The sequence below is a fragment of the Bison bison genome, unplaced genomic scaffold (genome assembly GCF_000754665.1).
Source record: "Bison bison bison isolate TAMUID 2011002044 unplaced genomic scaffold, Bison_UMD1.0 scf7180017864302, whole genome shotgun sequence".
NCBI lineage: Eukaryota > Metazoa > Chordata > Mammalia > Artiodactyla > Bovidae > Bison > Bison bison.
Window position 1 is genome coordinate 7176966 of NW_011494874.1, and position 15528 is coordinate 7192493.

Below are 15528 nucleotides of genomic sequence, written 5' to 3' on the forward strand. Positions count from 1 at the left end.
AGAGGAAAGCGAGGCTTGAGAAGTGAGAAGTGAAAGCAGTAACGCAGGGGTGAGCAGAAGTCTTGGCAAAGGAAGAAAAATGCAGGAGCTCCCTTCTCTTTAAGAGGAGGTTTTTATCATCTCTCCCAGAAGAGTGAAAGGAAGCAGCATCTTGGCCCCACTTGGGTCTTCTTTATTCTGTTTCTTAATCTGATCATTTTTCCTCTTGTCCATTAAAAGGAAAAAATATAGAAAAATGAAGAAGATTTCAAGAAGCAGCCTTCATTTGTTGTATATAGTTTTGTCTAAGGACTGAATGGATCGTTCTCTTTCAAGTTCTTTTCCCACTGTTCTTAAGTGGTTTGGTCCTGAACTTGCCCATTTGACAAAAGACAAAAATACAAGTTTGTACTCTGTGTTCAACTTCTTAAAGTTAATCTCCAGCTTTTCACTTGTACGGAAGGCAATAATGGAGTGTTATTAGATAGAAATGTGAAAAAGTGAAAGTGTTAGTTGCTCAATCATGTCCAACTCTGTGCGACCCCATGGACTGTAGTCCACCAGGCTCCTCTGTCCATGCGATTCTCCAGGCAAGAATACTAGAGTGGGTTGCCATTTCCTCCTCCAAGAGATCTTCATGACCCCACGATCGAACTCAAGTCTCCTGCACTGCAGGCAGATTCTTTACCATCTGAGTCCCTTATCCTTGAGCTCTTTACTTGTATGGAAAGCCATGATGGGATGTTATTAGAAGTGTATTTATGTCCAAAGGAGCATTTTTATTCAAAAGAAACATGGATGAGAGATCGTATCTTTGCTCTGTCCCTGTAATTCGATTTCTTCTTCAGAAGCATCATTTTGTTTCCTTTTTACCTGTGTTTTCATCTGAAAGGAGGAGAGGGACATTCAGGTAATCATTCACATCCTCGGTTATCTGGGAAAGATGTGAAAATTGTCCACTTTCAGCTTTGAAACATGTTCATGGCTACACGGATCACCAGTTCCGTTCTGCGCCCCCCCCTCAGATCGGTCGCCAGCAGTTCATTTTTCTTTGTGAGGTGGGGCTCTGTTTATACCTTCACCTACACCTGTGGCAGAGTTTCCCATTTGAAAGACAGCTCACTCCACACAGTGAGATTCTAAAGGGCGGTGGTTTCTGCTCACCCTGTGGAAAGGCGAGTGTACTGATGAACGCGGCTGTGCGTTGTGATGGCCAAGGGACTTGCGGGTGGAGCTTTTGCAAGGGAGTTGGCCCACCTTGAGACAGCAATTCTCAACTCCGAGGAGCACCAGGTTGGAGGGGGCTGCCTGGGTCCTGGCTTCAGGTCTGCTTCCACTGGAGAAGAGAACACAGCGCCGCCTTTTGTGGCCTTGAGCAAATCCTCCTACCGTTCTCCAAGTCTTCTTCGCGTGGAAACTGAAAACAGTAATACTAGCCGCTGCTCACCTTGAACAGCTGCAGGGAGCATCACGTGAGATGAGATGTAGGGAAACCCTGCGTGGACCAAAGGGGTTACATGGGCATCAGGCACCATCCTAAGGGAGACTGGCTCCAGGCTCCTTTCTTGCACAAGATTCTGCTGGGCACTCTCAAGACCCACCTCCTGCCTGGCTGTCTCTCGGGATATTTGAGACCACTCTCTTGATGACGGGTTGACTAAGACAAGAAGCAAACAGCCTGATAATATGGCATCCACACTGTCCAAAGCAGGATGTACTCTGCAGACGCGAAAACCCCAGGATGCCAGCTTCCTTACTCAGAGGGGCGACAGAAGACCTGGAGCAAACCTCCCAACACGCCTGTCACTGGCCCACAAGGCTGGCTCTAGCTCTGCTTCCAACTCTCTTCTGCTGCGACCAAGCCCAGGGGACACCCAGCTCCTCTCAGGGACCCCTTCAAGTATGAGAACATCCTGGGGCCCAGGCAACAATTTTTTCCCTCTTGTGCAAATGGACATGTGCTAACAGGGCTCTTGTCCTGACCCTGTGTGCTTGCTGCTGCTGCTACTAAGTCGATTCAGTCGTGTCCGACTCTGTGCGACCCCATAGACGGCAGCCCACCAGGCTCCCCCATCCCTGGGATTCCCAGGCAAGAACACTGGAGTGGGTTGCCATTTCCTTCTCCAATGCATGAAAGTGAAAAGTGAAAGTGAAGTCACTCAGTCGTGTCCGACTCCTAGCAACCCCATGGACTGCAGCCTACCAGGCCCCTCCGTTCATGGGATTTTCCAAGCAAGAGTACTGGAGTGGGGTGCCATTGCCTTCTCCGGCTGTGTGCTTGGGTAGACCCAATTCTCAAACACTCATATCCTTTTCTTTCTTTCACGTACCCACCCATTCATCAACAATCATTTCTGTATCACCTTCGCTAGTCATTTGGCTGAGCCAGGGCATCAGCACATCATAGCCATAGGCCAGCCTGAGGCTTGTTTTTGTAAATAAAATGTTAGTAAAACACCCATGCCCATTTGTTGACATGTTGGCCATGGCAGCTCTCACAACACAAAAGGAAACTTGATCATTACAACAGAGATCATACCATCTATCTATAAAGCCTCAAATATTGATAATTTGGCCCTTTACAGAAAAGGTTTGGCTGATCTTGGGCTAGATGCTTGGTCAGATGCATAGCAGAAGCAGGAGGGTGCAGTTGACGTCCTGCCCACCCAAGTTGCTTACAGCTCAGTGGTGGAAATAAGTTGTGTGTGCTGTTATCCTATTACAGGGCAGGTTGGGTTTCCCTGGTGCCTTAGATGGTAAAGAATCTGTCTGCAATGCAGGAGACTTGGGTTCGATCCCTGGGTCGTGAAGATCTCCTGGAGAAGGGAAAGGCTACCCACTCCAGAGGAGCCTTGTGGGCTACAGCCCACAGGGTCACGAAGAGTCAGACACGACTGAGCGACTTTCACTTCACCGTGCTGAGAGAGGGTCAGAGGAAGTGCTCAGGGCACATGAAGAAAAGGGAGCTCTGTCTGCAAGAGAACTCAGGAAGGTGTCTGTAGCTGGGCCCTGCAGTTGTGAGTTGGGGCTTGGCCATGTGCATATGAGGAGATACAGGAAGAGCATCCACAGGATGGAGGGTACCAAGGGTAGAGGACCTGTGTGGTACACTCTGGAAGCAGGAAGTGCTGAGGTCAAGTATGAAGGCTAGATGTGGGATTGAAGAGCATCAAGAGACAAGCTGAAAAGAGAGGTTTTGGCAGGATCCTGGAGGATCTGAAATACCAGGATAAGGAGTTTCTTCTCTAGATGTAGAAAAGTTTTTGAGCTGGGGAACGAACAGGGAAGCTATGCTTTGGGACCATTAAAAAGGCAGCCAGGTGTAGTATAGGCTAGAGATTGATATTTCCAAGAGAAATTAAGCCTGCAGATTTATTCCCCCTAGCCTAGTCAAATGAAGTAATGTATAAGAAGGATTTTGTAAGCTATAAAATGTATGGGATTATTATGATTATTTATTATAACAATAATGCTAACCCAGGTAAGATTTAGACCTTTCCGCTCAGATTCATTTCCATGTTTCAATCACTTTAACAATTCCCCATCCTGGGTTGTATTTTGACTTCCCCAGACTATAATCGTAGGCCACATAATATTGGGTGTGATATGATTAAGCAGTAATGGCTGAGCGTTCTTATCCGGAGGAGTTATTTCCGGTGTGACATAGAACTCGGCATGGCATTGGAGTTCCACCCAGGACGGAACACTTCACACCAGTGGGGCCTGGACACACCCTTCCCACGGCCTTGGCCCGGACCAGTGCAGGCTCTGCTATAATAAGATCATCTCCAAAGTGCCAAGTCAGAGGAATAAAGAGCCCCAGGATCACACAGCTCCAGAGACATGAGGAGGAAAGGAACTTATGAAGGCTGGGAGAGGGAGGTCTCATCACCTGGAAATCTGGTATCTCCTCACCGGAGGGGGGACAAGGGGCCAAGAGGAATGAACTTACAGAAACCGAGAACCAGCATTTCATGTCACTGCTAAAAGTTGTGCCTGGCATTTGTCTTTAAAAACAAAACTAAAAATCATAAAGTCAAATTTATTTTCCTTATAGTTTTCCCAGTGCTGCTGCTGCTGCTAAGTCACTTCAGTCGTGTCCGACTCTGTGCGACCCCATAGACGGCAGCCCACCAGGCTCCACCGTCCCTGGGATTCTCCAGGCAAGAACACTGGAGTGGGTTGCCATTTCCTTCTCCAATGCATGAAAGTGAAAAGTGAAAGTGAAGTCCCTCAGTCGTGTCTTAGCGACCCCATGGAGCCTACCAGGCTCCTTTGTCCATGGGATTTTCCAGGCAAGAGTACTGGAGTGGGGTGCCATTGCCTTCTCTGAGTTTTCCCAGTAGTCATGTACAAATGTAAGAGTTGGACCATAAAGAAAGTTGAACACTGAAGAATTGATGTCTCTGAACTGTGGTGTTGGAGAAGACTCTCCTTGGACTGCAAGGAGATCAAACCAGTCCATCCTACAGGAAATCAGTCCTGAATATTCATTGGAAGGACTGATGCTGAAACTGAAGCTCCAATACTTCAGCCACCTGATGCAAAGAGCCAACTCATTGGAAAAGACCCTGATGCTGGGAAGGATTGAAGACAAAAGTAGAAGGGGACAGCAGAGGATGAGACGGTTGGAGGGCATCATTGACTCAATGGACACGAATCTGAGCAAACTCCAGAAGATAGTGAAGGACAGAGGAGCCTGGTGTGCTGCAGTCCAGGCTCTCAAAGAGTCAGACACCGCTTAGCGACTAAATAACAACATCTGGCTATTTCTGCCTTGGCCGAGTTACGAGAAATGAGAGGGGCATTTCTCATACCCCTGAACTAATGGCCTGAGCTTCACACCAGTTACACAATCATTACAAATGTATTTCCCTGACCACACCCTCCTGGGCTGCCTGGAGACCCTAAGCTGAAGCCCATTCATGCTCTGCTTGTGGCTGAAGGTAGGTTTCCATCCGTATCTGAGCACTGCCCCCTCTGCTCGGAGGTGTATCTCACCTCTCCGTATTTCCAGCTCAGGACTCCACTTTTCAGGTCCCTGTGTGTTTACCCCAACCACATCAAAGTCATCCAGGAGCATCGTATCATGTTGGCCGCCCAGAGACTCCACAGGCCCTGGGGTGGCCTGGAGAGTCTGCCCTTACGGCAGAACGGTCTTCCTCACCTGCCACACACCTGGACCATTTTCACGGCAGCAGGTGTTCACTCTGGGGCCCAGGTCATTCCCTCTGGACCTCTTCTCCCAGCTGGAGTCCAGGCCAGGTCTGAGGCTCTCCTCCCTGGAGTTTGCCCAGCGACTGGGAGCCTGTATCTGACACAGGGTGGGCCCCTCGTTAATCCTCTCCTCCATTCAGGACCTCCCAAATCCAACAGCACTCCATCCTCTCCTAGAAGCTCTTTGTCTCCTTGTGGGAAGAGGGACTTTGCTACCTGGAAAAGGCCATCAAGGGGATATGGCACAGATATTGCACAGTTTCAAAAAACGTCAGCTGTGCAGCAGGAATATGTGGCAATTGCGGGCAGTTGTGGGAATAGGGGCTTTCCCAGTGGCTCAGCGGTAAAGCATCCGCCTGCAATGCAAGAGACGCTGGTTCGATCCCTGGGTGGGGAAGATGCCCTAGAGGAGGGTGTGGCAACCCACTCTAGTAGTCTTGCCTGGAGGATCCCATGGACAGAGGAGCCTGGCGGGCAACAGTCCATGGGGTTGCAAAGAATTGGACATGACTGAAGGGACTGAGCTGAAACTCCAGTACTTTGGCCACCTCTTGTGAAGAGTTGACTCATTGGAAAAGACTCTGATGCTGGGAGGGATTGGGGGCAGGAGGAGAAGGGGACGACAGAGGATGAGACGGCTGGATGGCATCACCGACTCGATGGACATGAGTCTCAGTGAACTCCGGGAGTTGGTGATGGACAGGGAGGCCTGGCGTGCTGCGATTCATGGGGTCGCAAAGAGTCGGACACAACTGAGAGACTGAACTGAACTGAACTGAAATGAAGCAACTGAGCACGTGTGCACGTGGGTTTTTAATTTCGTCCGGAGTAAAGATCAGGAAGAAGGGTGTCCTGAGCGAAACAGAGGAAGAAATGACTAAAATTGCCACATTCGTGGTACTGCTCCTCTTTTAGAGCATGAGTGGCATCCTTGGGGGACCCCAGGAGGAAAACGAAATATACAGGGTATGACTCTAAACCAGGGTTTCTCGACCTCAGCGTTACTAACGTTCTGGGCTGGATTTGTGGCGGGGGCCGTCCTGTGCCTGCAGGGTTCTGAGCAGCTTTCCTGGCCTCCACTCACTAGAAGCCCTCTCCGCCCCCCAGCAAGTCGTGACACTCAGAATGGAGGAAATATACAAACTCACAACTCGGGGCAGAGCCGCCCAATCAAAACATAATGTGAGCCACAAATACAAGCCACAGAGGTGATTTTAGACAGGGACATTTTACTTTTTTATGATTTTATGTGCTTTCGTTTACGTCTGGCTGCGCTGGGTCTTCACCGCTGCGCAGGCTTTGCTCTAGCTGCAGTGAGTGGGGGTCACTGCCGAGTTGTGGTGTGTGGGCTTCTCGTTGTGGCGGCTTCTCTCGGGAAGCACAGGCTCTAGGAGGCATGGGCTCAGGAGCTGTGGGTCCCAGGCTCTAGAGCACAGGTTCAATAGCTGTGACGCACAGGCTAGTTGCTCCAAGGCATGTGGGATCTTCCCGAATCAGGGACCGAACCTGTATATCATGCATTGGCAGGCGGATTCTTTACCACTGAACCACCAGGGAAGACATTTTAAAAAGGGGGAAAAAAAAAAAAGTGAAATTAGTTTCAATCATCTATTTTATTAAACCTATTATATCCAAAAGATTATCATCTCTACTTGAAATCAATATTAAAAAATACTAATGTGATCATTCACATTCTTTTTTTCAAAATACTGTGTCTCAGATGCCATGTGCATTTTACATTTCACAGAGCATCTCAGATTGGACTAGCCACATTTCAAGTGCTCTGTAGCCACACAAGGCTGGTGGCCAGTGTTTGGCCAGTGCTGGTTGGTGGGGGGCCATGCATGGCTTTATGATGGAAACACAGACAGCAGAATCAAGCAAGCAGTCAGCCTCACCTTCCAGCCCGCTGCCTAGGTGACTGAGCAAGTGATTCTCTCTGAGCCTCGACTTGCCTAGCTATAAAATGGGACAGTGATGCCTCTTTGAGTGTTAGTCCCCTTCATCTGAGGGGCGGTTCCCTCCAAAGCAGTGGGCGGGCACACCCCCACGTGGCCGACACAGGACATGCGCAGTGGTCCCATGGACCTGCTTTCCGCCCCCATCCCTGGAAGCAGCACATCCCTAAAGGTCTCAGCCCCAACTCTCCTCCGCCAGGCAGCACGGTTCATCGATGCCATGCCTTTCCCCCCTTTTATTTGTTAATAAAAGTGCTTTTCCTAGAATGCGACCCAAAGAGGGGAGCAGGGAGGAATGTGCTTGGCGTCTCCGATATTAATAGCACCGAGTGCCACATGCTATGACAGTGATGAAAGTGGGTATGGACGCGGGGCCCCCTCTCTTCTGGGAGGCAGTGCTCCCCCTCGCAAACAGAAAATAAACACAGCCCTGGTGGAGCACAAATGCCAGTAACTGTGAAATTTTGATTAAATAATAGATATGTGTTCAGAGGCACTCCTCTATAGTATGTGATTAAGAAAGATAACCAGACATTCTTACAGCCCTAATGATAATAATTACCACAACACATAAAGTGCAGAATATGACACCAGAAAGGCCATTATTAACCTTTCCCAGGGTTATTTTTTGGGGTGTATTTTTGACACCGTGGACACCGGCATTCAGAAAGGAAATAAAACTAGAGCTGAGGCAATTACCCTCAGCTACTGCCCTGATCTACCGAGGGATCAAGGGGGTGCGGGTGAGAAGGAGAGAGAGAAAGAGACAGTGTGTGAGGGCATAAAAAGTCTTTTATACAAAACAGATGCTTGTTTAATATCGAACATCTGGCCAGTCTTATAAAGATTTGTATTAACATTTCTGCAACTGTCAGTAATTCAGAAAACTGACAGAGCTTCCCTGTTTAATTTTTTTGCTATAAATAACAATCTTAGACCCAGGCTTTTTTTTTTTTTTTCTGCTTGCATGCAATTTTTGGTCCCTGACATATGATACCCAACTGCTCAGCACTCCTTGTCCTGCCCTGAGGAGGCAGAGGAATCTGCTCTGGAATCTGATTTCTCTGTGCTTCCTCAAGCGCTGCCCTGAAGCTGCCCACTCCAGGGATGACTGGCCTCAAAGCCACCCACCTTCCTTCTCCTGTATCCAAAGTGCATCTGTTAGAATCTGCTGCATAACAAACATCCCCAAATGGAGTGGAATCAAATAGTGACCGTTTCTTTCACTTGGGATTTTGTGGGTGGGCAGCTTTGACTGGTGGGCCTTCTGGTCTCAGTTGGACTCACTTGTACATCTGTAGTGTTGACTAAAAAAAAAACTCACAACCTAAAAGTAAAGAATTAGGCTTTATCCTATGGATTTTCTAAGCATTTAAGCCTAGAACACAACTTCTCAAAACGCTCTGAGGGACTTCTCCAAAGAGGTGAGTGAGGAGCCAAGATATATAGGAGCTTTTGCAACAAAAACCAGGTAGTCAGGACATCAAAATGCTAGGGAACCATTGACCAAAACCGCCCACCTTGGCCAGGCACGATAATAACTGCTTGTCAGAGTTGTCTCACAACAGAAGGTCCCAACAAGAAATGTGTGCACCACTGAAAGCCAACTGGGAGAATTTAGGAGGGGCCGAAAGGCAGGAGGAGACTCCAACCTATAATATGTCCTGTCAACCTCCCAGAAACCCTCACGCTGGAACCCATCTTGGCCGAGAGTGCACATACCACTGGGAAGGACCCTGAGTCAAAGCAAATATGGGCACGAGCAGGATGACTGGCCAGAGAGGACCTGGAAAGCTAACCTCGTCACCATAAAATGGGAGACTGCGAGCCACGTGGCAGAACAGTTCTCCTGGGTTCCTTACTCTGGTGCTCTCCACCCGGGTGCCCCTTCCCAATAAAGTCTCTTACTTTGTCTGCACGTGTATCTCCTGGGACAGTCCATTTCCAAATGTTAGACAAGAGCTCACTCTCGGGCCCTGGAAGGGTTCTTCCTTCCAGTAACAAAAAGATTATGTTAATTAAAGAAAATAGCACCTTTCTATGTATGTGTCTGTGTGTTAGTCGCTCAGGCAAGAATACTGAAGTGTGTAGCCATTCCCTTCCCTAGGGGATATTCCTGACCCAGGAATCCAACCCAGGTCTCCTACATTACAGGCAGATTCTTTACCAACTGAGCCACCAGGGAAGCCCCTTATATGTTTAGCAAGATGCAATAGTCCGGACTCATTGTAATCATTCATTTGATATGCACCTTAGCTATCTAGAGCCAGTATCCTGTCTTTTTTTTTTTTTCATCCTGAATCCCTCAAGGTGCACCGTCAGGGCGGCTTCAGTGGCTGAGAGCTGGATTCCAGCAGAACTTTTTGTTCACTGATGTGGTGGGCGACATTGTTGGTCTGCAGAAGTCAGCATCCAGCTAGGCTCGGGGCTGGCGGGTCTGAGCTGGTCTCCGCTGGGAGAGCTAGTCTCTGCTCCCTGTGCTCTCTCGTCCTCAGGCAGGCCGGCCTGGGAGCACCCACCCTGCACAGGCAGGAATCCGACAGAGCACGTGGCAATGTGCAAGGTCGCTTGAGACCAAGGCTCAGAAACGGTTTCATTATTTCTGCTTAATTTTTTTGATCAAGGCCAGTCATTAAGACCACATACATGGGGTCAATAAACGGGCTCCACTCAGTAAGTGTGAAAGTCTCAGTCGTTCAGTGGTGCCCAACTCTTTATGACACCACAGACTCTAGCCTGCCAGGCTCCTCTGTCCATGGAATTCTCCAGGTAGAAATACTGGAATGGGTAGCCACGCCCTTTTCCAAGAGATCGTCCCAACCCAGGGATTGAAGGAATGAAAAGTCAGAGAACAAGAATGAGGGCTGGGGAATATGGTGGCCCTTTCTGCAAATAAGATTCCACCTTAGGCACAGGTTCTCAGCTATTATCCTAAGATAACAGCCCAAGATGGAGGGTGTTATCCTCTTTTTAAGGTTTTTACTTTATCGTTAAGGAACTGAAGGAGGCTGTGATTTGCCCCTGGCTACATAGCTACTAAGAGATGCCACGGATCAAAAGCAAAGGATAAGATGCTGGAGAAGGTGGGCTTCCCTGCTGGTCTAGTGGCTAAGACTCTACGCTCCCAATGCAGGGGCCCCAGTTTCCATCCCCAGTCAGGAAATGAGATCCCACATGCTACAACCAAAAGTCCACACAAATAAATAAATAAATACTTTAAAAAAAGAGAGAGAGATGCCAGAGTAAAAAAAAAAACTCTGGACAATGAGCCTCATTACCAGCCGTAGCTGCTGCCGGTGGCTGGGGCAGGAATTCTGGCTGAGGAAGAAGGCAACTTCATATGGGGGCAACTTGAACATCAGAACAGCATCAGAAGATGGATTTGCTATTTCACTAATTTTCTTCTTTTGCTATGTCATTCAGTACAGGAGTCAGGCAGCCTACAAAACTGTATGTAGATGTTACAGGACAAAAAATGAGAGACTTCAGGCACACTCATCCTTAAAGGACTAAGGTGAAGTGCAAATGCTCTGGGAGGAAGAAGGACCCACTGACATCTCAGCTGGACACAGTTTGGCACAGTGGTTCTCACCCAAGGACCAGGTGGTCCCCACAGCAGGCATGTGGAAATGGTACAAGGTCACTGTTGGTGGTCGCAGTCATGGAGGCGGGAGGAAACTTCTGGCACTTCGAAGATGGACTTTGATCGTAGATAGGATGCGATCCCACCTGACAAAGAATAGTTCCAATTGAGACATCAACAGCAACCTTTTTGCCTGGGCCTGACCTGCAAGCGACTCTAAGGAAATGAGACGTAAGACCAGCAAGTTTTGATGGAACAATGGGGGCGTTACATTTGTACCAGGACTTCCCAGGTGGCACTCCACCTGCAATGCAGGAGACACAAGAGATGTGGGTTCGATCCCTGTGTTGGGAAGATCCCCTGGAGGAAGAAATGGCAACCCACTCCAGTATTGTTGCCTGGAAATTCCCATGGATGGAGGAGCCTGGTGGGCTACAATCCATGGGGTCACAAAGAGTCAGACACAACTTAGCAAGTGAGCACATATTTGCACCAACCCAGTATTTGCACCACTACATGGTGTACAAAGTTATATGTGTATTTTGTCATTTATTCCTTCCAGTAAACTTGTGACTTACTGCAGATCTGATAACATCTCTCTGTTTTACTGGCAAGGAAACTGAGACTCAGGCATGTTCACTGACTTGCTCAGAACTGCCAGTTCAGGTCCTTCAAGAAGCAGATGCGGGGGACCTCCTGGCTATCCAGTGGTTAAGAATCCGCCTCATGATGCACGGGATGCAGGTTCGATCCCTGGTTAGGGAACTAAGATCCCATATGCTTTGGGGTAAATCAGTTCACATTCCACAACTACTAAGTCTGTACTCTGGAGCCTGAGAGCCACAACCAGAGTTCACGTGCAGAGCAAAGGTCCGGCGCAGCCAAATAAATAAAGAATTTTTAAAAAGAAGAAGGAGGAGGAGGGAAGGATGAAGGGGACGGGGAGCAGGAGTGGGCGGAGACAGCCTTCAGACTGAGATGCAGGTCCTCTAGGAGGGGTGGGAGGAAGATGAGAGAAGGAGCCGGGACAGCAGGGAGACCCTGAGAAGCCTCAACCATGCTGGTGAGACCTCAGAGCAAAGACTGATTGTAAGAGGCATGCTGGTCACTCGGGCAGTGGTGATCCAGCTCCATCACCCCACTGAACTCAGACACTGGCTGGGAACAGTCAGGGCAGGACATGCCTGCAGGCGCAGCCACCAAAGACTGTCTGCCTACTGCCCTGCCCACTGCAGGTTTTCTGGAAAGGAGCCCAGGGCAGGGCATCTCCATGGCCACCACATCACAAGTAAGAAATGGTGGAGTCAGGACACAAGTCCCACCAGGCATCTGACTCAAATGCAGGTAAGGAAGAACAAAGGAGAAGATGAGGGACAAAGCGGGGTGGGGGTCAGCCCAGGTGGGGGTCTGATGAAACCCTTTGGTGGACAAAATGAGAAGTCAGAGGGGACAGAGACTCTGAAATCAAATACCAACTGCTAGGATCTCTTCGTTGGCTCAGACTCATCTTAAGAAACCAGACGAAGCTGGAACACTCTGGAGAGTTTGGGCAAGTTGCTGGACTCAGTGTCCAAGTGATAGCCTGCTGAGAAGATCCAATGAGCCATGGTGCCCTATTTAAGGAGGAGATGAGCAAACAAACAAACAAAAGAAGAGTTTGGGGGGCTGAGGGTGTCTGCCTGCCTGCCCGGGTGGCATTTCCTGGTGACTGTCACCACAAAGAGCCTCCTGCTGCTGTCCCCCAGCTGAAGGTCGCATCACGTGGGCGCCCCGGCGTCAGAGATGCTATAATGGGGTGCTGATGTCACAGGGGCAGGAAGTCAGTGATGCAGAACCTTCTGAGCCACCCCCAGCCCGGAGACACAATTAAATCAGAAGCTTGGGGGGACCTTGGGTGTCACCAGTGTAGCTTCTCCCCCTCCAAGTTCACAGGAGAAACTCTGGGCCAGAAAGCAGGAGGGCTTCCTCTAGGGACTTTCTCAACCTGGGCATTGCTGATATTTGGATCCAGATAAGCCTTTGGCAAGACGGGCCGGGGGAGGGTCTGTGCGTTGTAGGAGGTTTAGTGGCACCCCTGGCCTCCACCTACCAGATTGGGGAAGAACATCATGCCAGGAACATCGTGCCAGTCATGACAACCAGAAGTATCTCCAGACATTGCCATTGTTCCCTGAAGGCAAAACTGCCCCTCGTCTAAGTCAAACACCCAGTTAGTGACAGAGCAGGACCAGGTCTCTGGCCTCACAAGCCACAGTCCCTGATCTCTTGCGTCACAGCAGTCCTGGATGGATCAGGGCAGCATCTGCCCTTGATGTCAGGAGGTTGAGAAGGAAAATAGGAATGATTTTGAATTCCACTGAAACGTCCTGGCCACAGCAGAGAAGCAGGTGGAAACCTAATGCATGCCCAGTGTACAGTCGGAAAGAACAGCCCTTTTTCTTTTTTGAGTAGATTGATTCCTTTCACTGTGAATCATTGCCAGAGCACAAAAGAAATTGGAAATAGAGAAAATGAATCTGAAGACAGGACTCCACTGTCTGCATTTCTGGACTGCTTTGAGAGCTACTGGGGATGCCTCCCGGTCATGGGGTATAAGGAAGCGAGTTGGAAAAATAGCCCTGAGGAAACGGGTTTCCTCATGCCAGGTTCACTGGGCCTTTGGAAAGCGCTCTCTGGCCTCCAAGCATATAGACAGATTTTAGGGGGTAGGGTATTGCAGGACTTGACTCCTCTGGCCTGCTGGGACTCCCGAGTGCTGCCATCAATTGGCTATGCCTCCTATTTGCATATCACTGATGCCCTTTCAAAGCATATTCTCTACTACTTTCCTTTTTGCTATCCCAAAGACTTGTAAAGTTGCCTTGAGGGGTGTTATCTCCCCCATTCTTTAGCTGCAGAAATGGAGGATCAAATAGGATGAGCCCTCAGGACGTCTGGCTGCTGAGCAGTGAGCCCGGGCCAATTACCCTTTCAGAATGTCAGTTTACCTGTCAATGAAGTGGAGAGGATGATGGCGCACCACTGCTTCATGGAGTTGTCGGATCACTTGATAAGAGAACATGCATGCAGTATCCTGTGCAAAGAAGACCCTCAGAGGTTGTCTGATCCAGTCATTTATTCAGTTCCAGAAGAGTGAGGTGGATTAAGGAGGTAGGCTTCAGAGCCAGCGAGGTTCAGACCAGCTCAGGAAACTTGAGGGACACTTGTTGTTCTCTGCTTGACAAAACCAGCCCTTCTAGTGCTTTTTAAATATCCCTTGATTGTTGTGGTTGTTCAGTCACTGAGTCATATCTGACTCTTTGTGACCCCATGAACTGCAGCACGCCAGGCTTCCCTATCCTTCACTGTCTCCTGGAGTTTGCTCAAATTCATGTTCATCAAGTCGGTGATGCTATCTAACCATCTCATCCTCTATCTCAATCTCTTGATTATACAGACAGATAGAATATATAGATAAATTGATTTAAAGTTCCCTTGATTTGGTAGTATTCACTAGGCACACAGCTTACCGTCTCTCGCACAAAATAAGGTTGAAATGGAACTCCCTTGTCAAAGACAGACCCAGGGTCCTATGCTCTCAGAAAGCCCTGTTGGATCACTTAGACACCAAGTCTCCTGTGTGTGTATGGGAAGGCTCCATCACATCCCGAGTGTTGTCAGTGTCAATCACACACACACACACACACTGTCCCTGCACTCCATAGCCTCCATGGGTGATGGGTGGGAGAACCATTCTGGGGGCTAGAAGAGATGCCTCTTGTCCAAGGGCACCTTACTGCTACTCAACCACTACCACACTAAACTAACACAATTCTGTGCTGGGAAACTTTCTGCTCTTAATCACGACAGTCCTGGTCCACTCTGTGAGGACCTAAGACCTAGGACAGGGTACTGGCAGGAGCTGTTTTGTTACCTGCTGTTGAAATGCTGCTGCAGCTTATGAGAGAAGAAGGGGCCCCACCAACCCCAGGAGTATACCGGAAAGAGCTCAGAACCTTACTAAAGTCCTCAGTTCCCGTCTCAGCATCCTGGTTGTGGGATTTCAGGCAATTCATTTGCAAGTCTGCCCTGTAAGGTTGTGTAGGTAGCTTACTGCACAAGGCAGCCATCAGAGGGTGAAATCTGGTCAGCACTCTGCTTGCCAAGCTGTGCACTCTGGGGCAAAGTTGTGTCTGCCCAGAGAAAGGGGCGAGTTTTCCTAATTTTCACAAAGACATGAGATGGACCCGCAGCAGCCTTGGTCCACTGTCTGTCAGAACACCTGTTTCTCTCTTTATGAATTAGGAGAAGATTTAGGGGTCTGTCCAGAATTATAGAGCCCTTCACCTTCCCATTTGCTATTCTTGCTTTTCCCTTCCACCTTCTTCAAAAAAGGAAAGAAGGAAAGAAAGAAGGAAGGAAGGAAGGCAGGATGGAAGGGAGATGGGGAGAGGGAGGAAGGGGAGAGAAAGAAAGAAGGAAAGAAAAAGAAAGCAAGCAAGAAAGCTTCCAGTTTATCACTCTGAGTTTCCGGAGGGAAGACAAGAGTGTGGGCACAGCCTGGAGATATTTAGAGGATGAACGTCTGCAGAACTCGCTGGAGGGCTGGAGTGAGGGTAGCGGGTGAGAGCGGTGGCTCAGGAAGCCAGTGGGACTCCGAGTGGATGAGGAGGTGGGGAAGGGGGTGCAGAGTAGGGGAGTGGGCGTGGAGCAGAACATGTTCGTCATGGACCGGTGGGGTTATGGACCTTTCCGCAGAAATGTGCATCAGGTCACTGCCTGCACAGCTAGAAGCTCAGGTGGGGAGCCTGA